The 16,593-nt window shown below is 40.7% G+C and overlaps 1 protein-coding gene across 3 annotated transcripts in view; it reads left to right on the top strand.

Moving 5' to 3' along the window:
• Window positions 1-16,593, top strand: part of trpm3 (transient receptor potential cation channel, subfamily M, member 3) — a 447,170-nt gene that overhangs the window by 139,486 nt on the left and 291,091 nt on the right. The gene's annotated exons all lie outside the window — the stretch shown is intronic.

The following is a 16,593-nucleotide window of genomic DNA, read 5'->3' as shown; positions in this document are numbered from 1 at the left end:
GACGGTTGGGGTAAGGACAAAAGGATGGGGTGGAAGACAAGAGAGAGTAAATGACAGAAGTAATTAGTATTCCAAAGCCAGAGGGAGATGAGGCAAGAAAGGAAACAAGAAAATAAAAGATGTGCCATAAGCAGGTCTATGCTGGCTGGAAGCCACAAATGAAATAAACAAGCAGAAGGGAAAATGGAGCATAGATTATGATCTGAAAGTGCCGAACTCAAAATTATGTGTGGAAGACTGTAGTCTGCCTTATCAAAAGCTGAAGTTCTGCTTCTGAAGCTTACATTAAGCTTCACTGGAAAAATGCAACAGGCTGCGGATTGAGATGTCTGTGAAACAGCAAGGTGGCGAATAAAATGACAGGCCAGTGCAAGCTCGGAAAACAGAGGCATTCTGCAAAGCGCTGAAATGATACCCTGTGGCGCAGGTATCAAAGTTTATCTGAATGAAATTTCTCTATCGACTTTTTTGATGTCAAGAGGTTTTCCCATTTAAGTTGTGTTAAATGGTTAATTCCATCACTTAAAAAAAAATTCAAGATGGTCAAGATATCGGTTGGACAGAGCAGCCTGCTTGACTGACATTGTATCTAATATCTTCAACTTTCACTCCCTGCAATACTGGCTCAATGACAGCAGTGTGTATCATCCATATGATGCACTGCAGCAACTCACCAAGACTCCTTAGACAGTACTCAAATAAAAACAAAATACTGTGGATGGCGGGAATCTGAAACAAGCACAGAAAATGCTGGAGAAACCCAGCAGGTCGGGCAGCATCTGCAGAGAGAGAAACTGAGTTAATGTTTTGAGTCCAGCATGACTCTTCTGGATGATATGAAATAGCATAATTCTAACTGATGGCTTCTTTTCATATTAGTGTCTTTTTTCACTTCTCTTCCTTTTATTATATTTGAATATCTTGCTTGGATGAACCTGCTACTTTTGTGTAAATAAGTATTACTGTGCCGGATGGAAATGTTTTGCCGAGTTGGGATTTTTGGTTGCTGCGGTGATACTGTCTGCTGAAATTACTTGTTGAGGAGGAATAACAAATGATTGGATGTTGTGTATTTTCCCTAAGGAAGATTAGACAATTTTTGCTCTGTGTGTATTGGTATCATTGGCCCGACTATCAACGGTAGGAAATGGATGGTTTTGTTTGATTGTTTTAACTTGTAGTGAAAATGGGACGGGTGATATTTAGGTCAATCATTTTCTTAACCCTTTAACCTTTGTGTAATATTTGTCCCTCAATGAACTTCCAAACACTGTGCTAGTGACATGACTGAGATTGCCTCTTCTCATATCATAGTTCACCCCACCCTGGCTGAGCTCATCAATTTGCTGAAACCATGTAACTTTGTGACCTATAAATTTTATTACAGTATGTCCTCTGATTTACAGCATCCGCAGTTCTTTTGGTTTTTATGCCCTCTGACAAAGTTGTGATGATGTTCCCGAAAATCACAAACCAGTGGAACAACTTTTAAGCGATTCATATCTTCCCACTAAATCGATTTAAAAGTTGTAGTTAGGCACAATACAACAATAATCCTGAGAAAAGCATTGTTATAACTTTACATTCTGTAAATTGAAATACTTTAAATTCCTGTACTGAAAAATTGAGTTGCTTTTTAAAACTATTTTTAAGTTTATTTGATTCTAAGAAAAAGAAGGTAACTTTTGAATTATAGGACCTCCCGCTCATCCATATCCCACTGTCTGGCCCTCTGGCATTCAAGCAAAGCAATATCACGCATAGGTAGGGTGCGGCAACACTAAAAAGATGGTTTATTGTAACACATTCCTGTCTAGTCTTCCAGATCCCTACCTCTGTAAACCTGAGGGTTTTCTAAAACTCTGCTACTCATGACTTGACATGCACCAAATCAAGTTCACGCATCACCACAGTGTTCACTGCAATATCTCTTGTTGGTCTCTTCAACACAATTGATCCTAATCACTGCACCATTGGTGTCCGTGCTTTCAGTTGCCTTACATGTAGCAAAACACTCCACAGTGCTTCACAGGAACATAATCTGACAAAAATTGACATTGAGCCACATACGGAAATAGGAGAACAGGTGGTCAAAAACTTAGCCAAGGAGGTAGGTTCTAGGTTGCTCCTTAAATGCAGAAAATGGGGTAGAGAGTAGAGATGTAAGGAGGAAATTTCAGAGCTTGAGACCCAGGCAGCTGAAAGCATGACCCTCATTGGTTGTGTAATTAATATATGGAAATATGGGAGAGACCAGAATTGGAGGGGTCCAGGCATGCAGTGTAGGGCTGTAGGAGGTTACAGGGAGAGAAAGGGGCAAGATCACTGGGATCAAATTGTTTACAAAAATAAGATTTTTACGGTCACAAGGTTGCAGAACTAGTGGCCGGGGAATTTGAACAAGGGCAGGGGTAATGAGTGATTGGGACTTGAGAGTACAATGTAGAGAATTGGCAGGGCACTAACTGAGCTCAAGTTCACAAAGGGTGTAAGATTGTATAATGCTATCTGTTTCCTCTGTATTTCCTTGACAGCATAAGCTCTCCATGGCATATCAAACAGTTGGCTTTTGTTGCCTGCTCTGAAATCATTTTTTTATTTGGAATGATGTGGGCATCGGTATTGCTCAGGGTTAGTCCCTTTTGGCTTTGTCACACTGCAGAATTGGTTGGAAATCTGCATCAAGTCTACCCACGGTTTTGTATAATTTTGCCAGTCCATCACATAGTGGCGTTTCTCTGTTTATGTTACAATTGCCAACATTCGCGTGTGAAATGGGAAAGTGCTTCATAACAGTCATTCTAGTCATCATTACAATTCTAAAAGTCATTTTCACATTTTACTGCAGTAATTCCATTTCCATTAATTACGTGCATTTAAGACCTTTCTGCTTGTTCAGGTGGCATTTACAGATAATTATCAAGAACCAAATTATTGTCATAGACAATCACAGAATGTCTTTATTCTGTGCTGTGCTGTGGGCTGTTCTCCTATCATACAGTTGAATGACTGTTTCTGAAAGCTTGGTGCATGTGTGTCATTTAACACTTTGGGATCTGTCTTCAGTCCACCTGCATGCAAACTATTTTATTATGTTTGGTTCTTGTTTCAAATGTTTTGCAGCATTTGAAAAAAAAATTGTTTGCATGAAATTCCTCCTTCCCTAAAGGAGCAGGCACTGTCTGAATGCTAGCCTGCAGAGCTGCCACGTGACCATTCAGCCAAATGATCCTGCTTCAATTAGGAGACTCCCAGGTGTTTAAATAGGGTATGACAGGCTTCTTCTGTCTCTGGGTGGATACAGGTGTAGTGATGCATTTATGGGGATATTTGGTTATAAGACAGTTCTAACTATTTCGACCTTCTATAAGACTTTGGCCAGCACAAACTGGAGGAATAACATCTCATCTTCAGAATGGGCACTTTGCAATCTCCAGGACTTAATATTGAGTTCAATACCTTCTGATTGTGAACTCACTCCCATTTCTTCACTTACATTTAGCTTTAGTTGTTGCATTCTCACCATGTCCTCCCTCCCCTCCCCCCACTCCAGTGGGATCATCTGTTCTTTCCTATTTGGCAGTTGGACACAGTTCTGCTGTTCTCACATTCCAATATTGCATAAATAATGCCCCCTCCACACTTCACATCAGCTCTGATGAAGAGTCAGCTTGCTGTTTGTCCACAGATAACCAATTGTGATTTCTAGCACTTTTTGTTTTCAAGACTATGGCCAGACTGCACTTGGAATATCATGCCCAGTTTTGGTCATCCCCCACATTGTGGGTAATTTACAGTCTTTGGATAGGGTGCAGACCACCCACTAAACTAATTCTTTACTTAAAGCATCTTGGTTACAAAGATCATGCTGACTAGGTTTCCCAAACTAAAACAGTCCTGTTTGGCTCATTTCTCTCTAAACCTTTCCTATTCATGTACTTGCCCAAATGTCTAAATGTTGTAACTTTACCTGCATCCATAACTTTCTCTGGCAGTTCATTCCGTATAGACCCTGGATATTATGCTGTCCCACAAGCAGAAAGTGTTTCTCTCCATCCTCCCCAACACTTACTTGCAAAACTGAAAAAGCTTCAATCACATCACCCCAAATTCCAGAGAAGAGTAAAGTTGCATGGGCAGGCTAGTTCACTATACCCTGCATGAGTTGCTGCTTATGATGAAAGTCACAGCGACCATTCTTGTTAAGTGTAGGAAATTACAGGATCTGCTTGGTCTAGTGCAATGAAGGAAAAACACTTCCTAGTGTAACGAGAAAAGTTTCTGGTAATTAACAAGGCATAGATTTTTGCATGTTACTAATTAGTTACAGGTTACATTGATATGATAGACATTGTTACATAGGCTTTGAGGAGGACCAGATATTAGGTGTCACTCCTCCGAGATCCTAAACCTTTCTACCCACAAATCCATGTAACATCATTCTAGTGGGTGGTACTTTTGGCAGTCTCCAGTATTAAGCCTTTTAGACTCTTACACAAGAAATAACACTTGGAAATGATCAGTAGTAGTCTAAGCAGAACTTCTGTTTAAGGTACACAGGACCAGTTTATAGATCCTAGTTTATGAAATCTCTCCTTGGAGGCCTGGTCATCTTCTTACACAGTCTCTCAAAATTGAGGGTGACATGCTGGCACTCCATTTCCACAGGCTTTAAGTCCAATGTTTGATCCACAGATTCTGCCACATGGGATCTAGTAATAGTTGAAAGGTTCAGTAAATAAGTTGTTTGGAGGTTTTTACGCTGCCAGCCTCTACACATTCCCAACCATATCAATATGTTCAGTACCTTTCCAAAGGTGCCTTCTCCACTTTGGTATGTCACAAGCCATGAGTATTCCATGAGTCAATGGTCACAGTTGACCTCCTCAGGGATACTTTGAGAAAATCTCTAAAGTGGTTCTGCTGTTGTCCAGCGAGTCTCCTGGTATGTCCCAAGTTCCAGTTAGAATGTAGAGAGTTGGAGCCCTGGTAACAATCTGGCATTTCTACAATGCACTAATTGCAAAGCCTTTTCATGTCATGATGTCAGGAACTCTACACAGTGCTCCAGATATGTTTGAGCAGAGTATTAGAAGGAATAAAATCGTGTCTGGTTTTAGTTGTCTTAGATGTTGATTTGGTAAATTGGGTTGATTTTGTTCTCCTATTAAATTCCAGAAAAACAGATTGCTGTTGCTAACCCAAGCTGAGAAAATGAACAAACCATTCATTTGATCATGTATGGATATTTGTAGTGAATTCCAGCCCTCAAACCCTAACTTATAACCTCTTGGATACCAATTCAATACTTGTAATATCTCCAATAATGGATTAATCAGTCTTTGCATCTCATTTGCTGTTTGCTGAAACTGCAGGTTGTAAATAGCCTATATATTTTTTGAGACACTGACTGGACCTCAGAAGTTATTGCTGAAAAGAGAAATGTATGCTGAGGCTTTTTGTCTTAGTATACCATAGGAGAAAAGGATGCTGATTGATTAGCAAGCAAACACTGGCTGAGGAATTGCCATGGTAAAAGCAATGAAGAAACTATAGACTGGCTAAATTTCTGAGTAATTCAAAAAAATCACAAGGCTTGAACATGCTCCTTCTGTTTTCAGAGAACAAGTACCTGTGAATGAACGTATTTCACTTCTAGCAAGTGTAAATGAGCCGCATTCTTGTGTTTGTCTGATGAGTGTGAACTGGAACAGCTTTGACAATGTCTTTCTTTTCAGCAATATTCATAGGTTCTATATCTGCTGGGTCATCTGTGGCTCACTGGGTAGCACTCCTGCTCCTGAATCATTAGGTTTCAAGTTCAATTCCCACTTTAGAAGCAAGGCCTGAAATCTTTAAGGCTGGGACGAGATGCTGTATAAACAGCGTTTCATTATTTTCTAATATTACATAGGTGTGGAAAGGGAAAACAGATATATCTTAGCGAGACATACTCAGAATTGTCTTTTGGTGAGCGATTTGAAACTGGTGGTTCTACATCGATCATAGCAAGTGTGCTTTCCACTCAATATCTACTGAGCTATAGAATGATTGCAGTTTATTTTAAACTCTGGGAACAGTGTGATTTGTGGTTTAATTGGACACAATGTAGAAGATTACAATTGCAAAGTGACCACTATTTTGACTTGGAACAATATCACCCTTTCTTCACGGGAACGAGGTCAAAATCCCGGAGGTCCCTCCCCAATAGCACTGTGCGCATTCTTCAGCAAGTGGGCAGCAGGGGTTGCAGAAGGCAGTTCACCACCCATGTTTACAGTGCAAATAGGGATGGACAATAAAAACTGGACTTGCCTACATGTGACGCTTTTTTTAAAATGTTGAACAATTTTTGGAACTGCTGTGAACAGAAAATCAGAGATGATGTTTAGGAAATTGACCCTGAAATTCTGTTTTCACAGAAACAGTTGATGTTCAGAAACACAGAAGATGAAAATTTAAAGAAAAGTTTCAACATCAGTGTGGATTTAGTTCTAATGATGAAGATTTACTGTTGATCTTTCCTGCCTGAAGCGCCCTGTTGCTTTTTCTAAATTAAACTTTGATTTGTGGTTGAAGCAGATCTTCTGGTTGGAGCTAGGACTGCCTTGTATTCGAGCGTGAATTTGCTTTATTAGTAACAGAAATTAATTTCAGCATTCATTTCCTATTGGCCCATCCTGGGACACAATAGCATGCACAACTTCAAACCATTTTAGTACAACCATAGTACTGGGAGAAGAAAGAAATTGCATTTATGTAACAGTTTGTCATCTCTTTGGGACATTTCAAAGCATTTCAGGCCTATTTCACTCCTTCCCTATCACTGATGCACAGTCGCTGTACTATATGCCACCTACAAGAAGTAATGGTGCTATGCAACACGGCTTCTTCAAGAGTACCATCCAAACCAGTTACTTCTTTGACATAGCAAAACAAGGACAGCAGCTACATGGAAACCACACCTACTTGCAAGATCCCATCTAGATCACAGACCGTCCTGACTTAGAAATACATTGCCATTCCTTCACTGATCCTGGGTCAAAGTATGGAACTCCGTTCTGAATAACAGCTTTGGTTTATCAACACCATATGATCTGCAGTGGTACAGGAAGTTCACTCAGCATTACCTTCTGAGGGTAATAAGTAGTGGCCAATAAATGCCAATGATGCCCACATTCTGTGACTAAATGAAAAGGATTTAAGTGGTGTATAAGGACAGTCAATTGCACATGACAAGATTCCACACTGAGCAAGTCAGGTTTACTGATGGTATCTGCAGATGAAGTGTTAGTTAGGACAATGGGACAAACATTTAATCTTCTGTGAATAACAGTATGGGTGGGTCTGTTCCTGGGCTGTACTGTTCTGTGTTCTGTATTCCATCCCTGACTTGTATTAGGAAATTTAGTCTGGGACACTCTGTTCAAGACCCAGAGGACAATGTTCTTAACAAGAGTGGACTCCCACTTATATTGCACCAATATACTCAGTTCTTACAGTGGGGCCTGAACCCCAATATCTCTGACTGCAAGGCAAGTCAGCCACCCACCGTGCCTGTAAACACTTGAAAAATGGATGGCTGCTTTCTGCTTATTTTTAAATCCTAACTGTGAATGAACAATTTCCATTCCAACTGGCGCTGCTCACATGTAGCTGTTAAAATCCCTCCTGTCTAGCTACATACAGCCTGCTGAGAATGTACAGCCTTGCACTTCTGATTTATAAACACAACCACTTTCACTGACACATGCAAGAGAGCAACTTTGTTTCTGCTCAAGGCAGAAAATGTCTCACCTCAATTCCTTATTGAATTTATTAGGGGCTATCTTATATTTATGATCAATGGATTTGACCTCCCAGTAAGGTTTTAACTCGATTTTTCAGTCATTTCTGCATGTTCCTGCTCATCCATTCAACCACTGACTTAAACCATGGAAACAATTTAGCAGAATGCATTTGCTGATATTTCAGTTTATCAGCTGTAACAACTTATTTTTTTCAAAATGTGGTGATCTTTCTTTTGTTGGGATACTGTTCATTCATAAAATAACTAAGGTTCCATTGCCAGCTGTTTACTTTGCCGTGGAATTTATTCAGAGCAGAAATGATCTTTGGTTGGATTCTACCTGATTTTTGTCTAGAATTACGTAGAATTTACTGAAAGAGGCCACTCGACCCAACCTTTTTAACTTCTTTCATCACATCTTGTGTCATCACTGTTGATTGTCCATCTCTATTTGCCTTTGAGAATGTGGGGATGAGCTGCCACCCTGAACCACCGCAGTATGTGTGATGTAGATATATGCCTGTGATATTTTTGAGAAAGGCATTTCAGTATTTTGATGTGAATGTACCGGTATTGGTCTGGGGTGGACAAGTCAGAAGTCACACAACACCAGGGTATAGTCCAACAGGTTTATTTGAAATCAGATTATTTCAAATAAACCTGTTGGATATAACCTTATGTCATGTGACTTCTGACTCGGTATTTGGACCCAGTGATGTTTAAGGAATGATGATGTGGTCACGAGTCGGGATGGTGTGCAACTAGGAGGGGAGCTTGCAGCTGCTGGTGTTGCCATGCATCTGCTGTCCTTTTGACATATAGGTTGTTGAGTTTGTGAATTTGGAAGATGCTGCTGAAGGAGCCTTGCGGTGTCGCTGCAGCGAAACTTGTAGACAATACTATTGCTAATGTGCACAGGTAGCAGAGGGAGTCAATGTCGAAGGTGGCAAATTGAGTGCCAGCTGACAGAGCTGCTTCGTCCTGGATGGTGTCAAACTTTTTGCCTGTTGTCAAGTTGGACCAATTACACCCATGTTGTGTAGATAGTGGACAGACTTTAAGGAATTAGGAGGTAAGTTGGGTGTTACAGAATTCCCAGTCTCCAACATGCTCTTGTAGCTATCTTTTCCAAAATCCCCAGAAACTGATCCAGCTGATGTCTATTTTCCACACAAGCTTCCTCCCTTTCCTCTTCATCTCAACCTATTAATGGAGACTTCTAGTCATAGAATCTTAGAACTTTTTTAGTGTGGAAGCAGGCCATTTGCTCACATTGACCCACACCAGCCCTCCAAACAACATCTCACCCAACATCCCCCCGACTTATCCCTGTAATCTATAACTGATCCACCTAACCTGCACACTCCTGGACATTATGAGCAATTTAGCCTGGCCAATCCACCTAACCTGCTCATTTTGGACTGTGAGAAGAAACCAGAGCATCCCGAGGAAGCCCACGCAGACCCAGGGAGATTGTGTAAACTCCAAACAGGTATTTGCCAAGGTTGGAATCGAGCCCAGGTCCCTGACACTGTGAGAAAGCAGCACTAACCAGTGAGCCACAGTGCTGCCTGCCCTCCAGATCCTCATATGTTTATCTAACTTACAATTAAATTTACCTGTGTTATTGACCACAGCAACTCCATATAGTACTGAGTTCTACATTCTAACAACTCTCCAATAAAGAAGTATATTTAATCAATTCACATTTATGATAATCAAAGAACAAACAAAGAACAAAGAAAATTACAGCACAGGTACAAGCCGTTGGGCTCTCCAAGCCCGCGCCGATCCAGATCCTTTATCTAAACCTGTTGCCTATTTTCTAAGGATCTGTATCCCTCTGCTCCCTGCCCATTCATGTATCTGTAAAGATATATCTTAAATGACGCTATCGTGCCTCCCTCTACCACCTCTCCTGGCAAATTGTTCCAGGCACCCACCACCCTCTGCGTAAAGAACTTTCCATGCATATCTCCCTTAAACTTGTTCCCTCTCATCGTGAAATCATGACTCTGAGTAATTGAGTCCCCCACTCTGGGAAAAAGCTTCTTGCTATTCACCCTGTCTACACCTCTCATGATTTTATAGGCCTCAATCAGGTCCCCTCTCAACCTTCATCTTTCTAATGTAAATAATCCTAATCTTCTCAACCTCTCTTCATAGCAGTGCCCTCCATACCAGGTAAAATCCTGGTGAACCTCCTCTGCACCCTCTCTAAAGCAGGGAGAGGAGCACCCAATGCTCCAAATGTGGTCCAATAGACGTCCTATACAACTGTAACATGACCTGCCAACTCTTGTAACTCAATACCCCGTCCAATGAATAAAAGCATGCCGTATGCCTTCTTGGCCACTCTAGCGACCTGCATTGCCACCTCCAGGGTACAATGGACCTGAACACCCAGATCTCTCTGTATATCAATTTCCCCCAGGGCTTTTCCATTTACCGTATAGTTTGCTCTTGAATTGGGTCTTCCGAAATACATACCTCGCATTTGCCTGGATTGAACTCCATCTGCCATTTCTCCGCCCAACTCTCCAATCTATCTATAGTCTGCTGCATTGTCCAACGTTCCCCTTCACTATTTGCTACTTCACCAATCTTAGTGTCATCTGCAAACTTGCTAATCAGACCATCTATACATTCCTCCAGATCGTTTATGCATATCACAAACAACAGTGTTCCCAACATGGATCCCTGTGGATCATTACTGGTCACAGTTCTCCATTTTGACAAACTCCCTTCCACTACAACTTTCTGTCTCCTGTTGCCCAGCCAGTTCTCTATCCATCTGGCTAGTACACCCTGGACCCCATGCGATTTTACTTCCTCCATCAGCCTACCATGGGTAACCTTATCAAACGCCTTACTGAAGCCCATATATATGACATCTACAGCCCTTCCCTCATCTATCAACTTTGTTACTTTCTCAAAGAATTCTATCAAGTTGGTAAGACATGACCTTCCCTGCACAAAACCATGCTGCCTATCACTAATAAGCCTATTTACTTCCAAATGTAAATAGATCCTATCCCTCAGTATCTTCCCCACCACTGACATCAGGCTCACCAGTCTATAATTACCTGGATTATCCTTGCTACCCTTCTAAAACAAGACAACAACATTACCAATTCTCCAGTCCTCTGGGACCTCACCTGTGCTCAAGGATGCTGCAAAGATATCTGTTAAGGCCCCAGCTATGTCCTCTCTTGCTTCCCTCACTAACGTGGGATATATCCCATCCGGACCTGGGGACTTGTCCACCCTAATGCCTTTTAGAATACCCAACACTTCCCCCCTCCTTATGCTCACTTGACCTAAAGTAATCAAACATCTATCCCTAACCTCAACATCCGTCATGCCCCTCTCCTCGGTGAATACCATTGCAAAGTACTCATTAAGAATCTCACTCGTTTTCTCTGACTCCTCGCATTAACTTCCCTCCTTTGTCCTTGAGTGGGCCAATCCTCTCTCACGTTACCCTCTTGCTCCTTATGTACGAATAAAAGGCTTTGGGATTTTCCTTAACCCTGTTTGCTAAAGGTATTTCATGACCCCTTTTAGCTCTCTAAATTCCTCTTTTCAGATTGGTCCTACTTTCCCAATATTCTTCCAAAGCTTCATCAGTTTTCAGTCACCTTGACATTACGTATGCTTCTTTTTTCCTCTTTGCTAGTCTCACAATTTCACCTGTCATCTATGGTTCCCTAATCTTGCCCTTACTGTCCCTTATTTTCACAGGGACATGTCTGTCCTGTACTCTAATCAACCTCTCTTTAAAAGCCTCCCACATATCAAATGTGAATTTACTCTCAAACAGCCGCTCCCGATCCATATTCTCCAGCTCCTGCCGAATTTTGCTATAGTTGGCCTTTCCCCAATTCAGTACTCTTCCTTTAGGACCACTCTTGTCTTTGTCCATCAGTATTCTAAAACTTACAGAATTGTGATCACTATTCCCAAAGTAATCCCCTACTGAAACTTCAACCACGAGGCCAGGCTCATTCCCCAACACCAGGTCCAGTATGGCCCCTTCCTGAGTTGGACAATATCCATACTGCTCTAGAAAACCCTCCTGGATGCTCCTTACAAATTCTGCTCCATCTAAACCCCTAACACTAAGTGAATCCCAGTCAATGTTGGGAAAATTAAAATCTCCCATCACCACCCCGCTGTGGCTACTACATCTTTCCATAATGTCTACATATTTGTGCCTCTATCTCACGTTCGCTGTTGGGAGGCCTGCAGTACAGCCCCAACATTGTTACTGCACCCTTCCTATTTCTAAGCTCCGCCCGTATTGCCTCACTGCTCAAGTCCTCCATAGTGCCCTCCTTCAGCACAGCTGTGATATCCTCTTTGACCAATAATGCAACTCCTCCACCCCTTTTACCTCACTCTCTCTCTCACCTGAAGCATCTATATCCTGGGATATTTAGTTGCCAATCTTGCCCTTCTGTCAACCAAGTCTCAGTAATAGCAACAACATCATACTCCCAGGTGCTAATCCAAGCCCTAAGTCCATCTGCCTTACCTACTACACTTCTTGCATTAAAACAAATGCACCTCTCCCTTTGCGCTCATCATCTGCTGTCTGCCTACTCTTCCCCTTAGTCACACTGACTTCATTAATTAGTTCTTTACAGGATTTAATTACTACCTCCTTACTATCCACTAACCTCTTCATTTGGTTCCCATCACCCTGCCACATTGGTTTAAACCCTCCCGGACAGCGTCAGCAAAAGCAGCCCCTAGGACAATAGTTCCAGTCTTGCCCAGGTGTAGACTGTCCGATTTGTAATCATTCCACCCCCCCCAGAGCCGGTCCCAATGCCATTCAAATTATTTGAACTCATTGCATGGATCAATTATGCTTGGTGAAAGTGACACACATTGATATTTGCTCAAGCCTTTTGCTTATTTTGAATAACCCAAGAGCCCGACAGGTCTATAGATTGGCACCTTTTTCTTCTGTAATATAAATTGTTGTGATTACTTGAGATTTGATATTCTTGCACTTGTCCTGATGAAAAACTTTGACAATATGTCAGTCTTTCTTTAAAAAAATTTCTCCTCAATTCTTGACTGAATTACTAATGGCTATCTTATATTTATGGTCAAAGGATTTAGTCTCCCAATAATATTTTAACTCGATTTTTCAGTCATTTCTGCATGCCCCTGCTCATCCTGTAACAATCATGTTTTTAAAAATCTAATATGTAAATTAGCACCAACAAAAACCTCCACGTTCAAAATACTGTACAGCTGCAGGTTGTGTTGGGAGAATTTGAATGTTTGAATGATGAATGTTAAAATGATGAATGACCTTTATTTGATTAATTTGATCGCAGTCAATAAGCTTTATAAGCCTGGATTCCCAGGTTACAAAAAATAGCTAGTATTCAAGTAACTGGGAGGGAAAGGACTTTCTACATCACCATTAGGCAGCACTCCAATAGAACTGGTATTGGAAAAAGCAGAAAACCCAGGATTTTAAGACAATAGCTCTACGAGGACATTTTTTCCTATATCCTGAAATCCCATGTTTCTCGAATGGACTGCAATTCTGCAGATCCTTAAAATTATTAAAATTGTGGTTCCACTTGCATATGTAGTACAACAACCACATTCACTTATATAGCCCCTTTACTGCAGGAAAATGAAACAAGAAGCTTTACAAGAAGCAGTTACCAGAAGAGAATTTCGTAGCAGAGATAGTAGGATAAGTAATCAAAAGCTCGGACAGAGGTAGAATTTGAGGAACATAGTAAAGGAGGGTAGAGAAACAAAGAAAAAGAAGTCTAGGATGGAATTTGAGTGTTGGCCCCCAACAGGTGAATGTTTTTCTTTTGGAAAATTGTTACAGACTAGGACAGACCCCCCTCAAAATATTTTAAGAAGGTGGCCTGGACCCTAACTTTTTCTTAGCTTAAAGACAGATGTGAAGTGGCTTTAAGCAAAACAGAATTTATTTAAATATGACAGTTGAAACACAAACAGAAGATTTAGAGTAACTATACTGTTGGCAAACCTAACCGACCCAATACAACAACTTAACTAATTAATTGTTCCAATACAGTAGCATCCCATAAACACACCCGTTGGCAAAAAGGTAAATTCAAACACAGATTCTTACAGGCAGGAGGGAACAACATCCAAAGAGAAATTTCAGAGAAGTTCAGAAGAGTCCTTTACTGAAGCTTGCTACACTTCTGCTACGAAACATTTTGTGACCACTACAGCTAAAAAAAAAACTAGAAAAAACCTGAGATAGTAGGAACTGCAGATGCTGGAGAATCTGAGATAACAAGGTGTAGAGCTGGATGAACACAGCAGGCCAAGCAGCTTCAGAGGAGCAGGAAAGCTGACATTTTGGGCCTAGACCCTTTCTGAAGAAGGGAAAAAACCTTAGAAAAAGGTTTCAGAAAAAACCTGAACTGGGAGAACTGGCCACTCCCCTTCCATTGGACGCTTCAATACCTCTGCTTTACAACCTCTCTTCAAAAAAAAAGGACTAAATAACATTTTTAAGTGACAGCATCATCACACCTCCCTCCTTAAAAAAATGAACTATCAATAAACAAAGATGGCTTCATTTTAAACCCCTTAGTCTTATTCTAATAGTATACTACAATACATATATGCTACACGGACTCCAAGCATGCAAACATTCACTATTACATTCTATTTCAGTCCGTTTACTCCTGCCACTGAACGCCTCCATCTTTTTTCATCTAAGTCATGGAATTACGTTTGCTCGTCCTTACACTCGTAAAATTTTCAAATTGAATGGCTGCAATAATAAGCTCCACCTAAACAGTCTAGAATTTTTGTCCTTAAATTTCTCCAACAGCTTCAATGGGTTATGATCAGTATGTACAATTGTCTCAGACACATTATTGGCAATATAAATATCGAAATGTTGCAATGCCATCAACAAGCTCAAGGTTTCCTTCTCAAACAGGGAATATTTCTATTGATGAATATTCAATTTCCTGGAGAAAATAGAGAAAATACCCAATAGATTTTTCTATCTTCTGGTCATCTTCTTGTAAGAGTGTGGCACTGACACCCAAATTGCTCTCATCGATAGCCACCTTGAATGGCTTTGCGTCATTAGGTGTGGTTAACACTAGGGCGGTGGATAACACTGCTTTCAGGCTGTCAAACACCTTCTGACAGTGTGCCGTCCACTGACATTTTCTGGACTTCTTCAGTAAGTCAGTCTGTGGAGCAACCACACTGCTAAAATTCAGTACGAATTTCTGATAAATGCCACTCAATCCCAGGAAACGTAATACTGCACCCTTTGTCGATGGTGTGGGCACCTCCCCAATAACCTTTGCTTTCACATCATGGGGCCATCTGTCCATGTCCGATAAAATGGCCCAGGATTGTGACGTGGGCTTTGGCGAATTCACTCTTAACCAAATTTTCACCAAGTCTGCCTCCTGAAATCGATTGAATAATTCCAATAAATGCTGCAACTGTTCCTTCCATGTTTGACTAAAATTTACCAGGTTGTCGATGTCTACCACATTGTTAGGTAATCCAGAAATGACTTTGTTGGTCAGTCTTTGAAATGTGATTGGCGCATTTTTCATACCAAGTGGTGTGACTTTAAATTGGCATAGTCCATTCAGTGTTTCAAAAGCCAAAATTGTCTTCAATCTTTCAGATAAAGGTACTTGCCACTATGCTTTGAGTAAGTCCAACTTAGAAACGTAAGTTGCTTGTCCCGTCTTCTTGATACAGTCTTCTAAACATGGAATCGGGTATGAATCAGACTTTGTGACTGCATTGACTTTGTGGTATTACACACATAACCATTGGGTGTCATGGTTTTGGCATCATCACTATTGGTGAGATCCATCATTGCGACTCACTTTGATTATGTTATCTTGGAGCATGCATTCAATGTCTTTTTGAACCAGTGCCAACTTTAGAGGGTTAAGTCTATAAGGATGTTGCCTAATTGGAACAGCATTTCTTACATCTACATCATGCATAATTAAATTAGTACTTCCAAGTTTATTCCCACCCCATGCGATAGTAATCACTCTTTCCAGTCATTTCTATTTTCTTCTGAAATGTAACTCAATAATTTATCCCAATTTTTTAAGAACTTCCTCATCATCTGATTTAATTTGAGGAATGTCTAATTCAAAATTCTCTGAACTTGGTTCTTCACTCTGTGTTGTAACCAGTACCACATTCTCCTTTCATCTTCCTTCCCCATCAAAATACTGTTTGAACATATTCACATCACACATTCTGTGAGACTTCTATCTGGGGTCCTTATCAAATAGTTCACCTCATTCAATCTCCTTTCGATTTGATAAGTTTCATTAAACCTTGCTTTTAAAGGTTCACCTATCACCAGAAGTAACACTTTAACTTTATCTCCATCAGCAAATTTGCAAATTTTTTATTTTTGTTCGCTTCCTGTTTCACCATATGCTGTGATATTTTTAAGTACCATCTAGCCAACTCCCCACTGTATTCAGTTGTTCCCTAAAATTTGACACACAGTCCAAATATGTGGTCTCTGAAATCTGATTCACCAATTTCTCCTGAATTAATTTCAGTGATCCTCTCACCTCACGCCCAAAAACTAATTCAAATGGACTGAATTTGCTTGATTCATTTGGTGCAACCCTAATTGCAAAAAAGTACAAATGGAATTCCTTTATCCAATCTTTTGGACAATCTTGACTATATGCCTTTAACATGGTCTTTAAAGCTGGGTGCCACCTTTGCAGCGCTCTCTGCGATTCTGGATGGTACATAATCAATTCGTA

This window comes from Stegostoma tigrinum, chromosome 3 (genome assembly GCF_030684315.1).
Source record: "Stegostoma tigrinum isolate sSteTig4 chromosome 3, sSteTig4.hap1, whole genome shotgun sequence".
Taxonomy (NCBI): Eukaryota; Metazoa; Chordata; class Chondrichthyes; order Orectolobiformes; family Stegostomatidae; genus Stegostoma; species Stegostoma tigrinum.
This window is presented reverse-complemented; position numbering and strand designations above follow the sequence as displayed.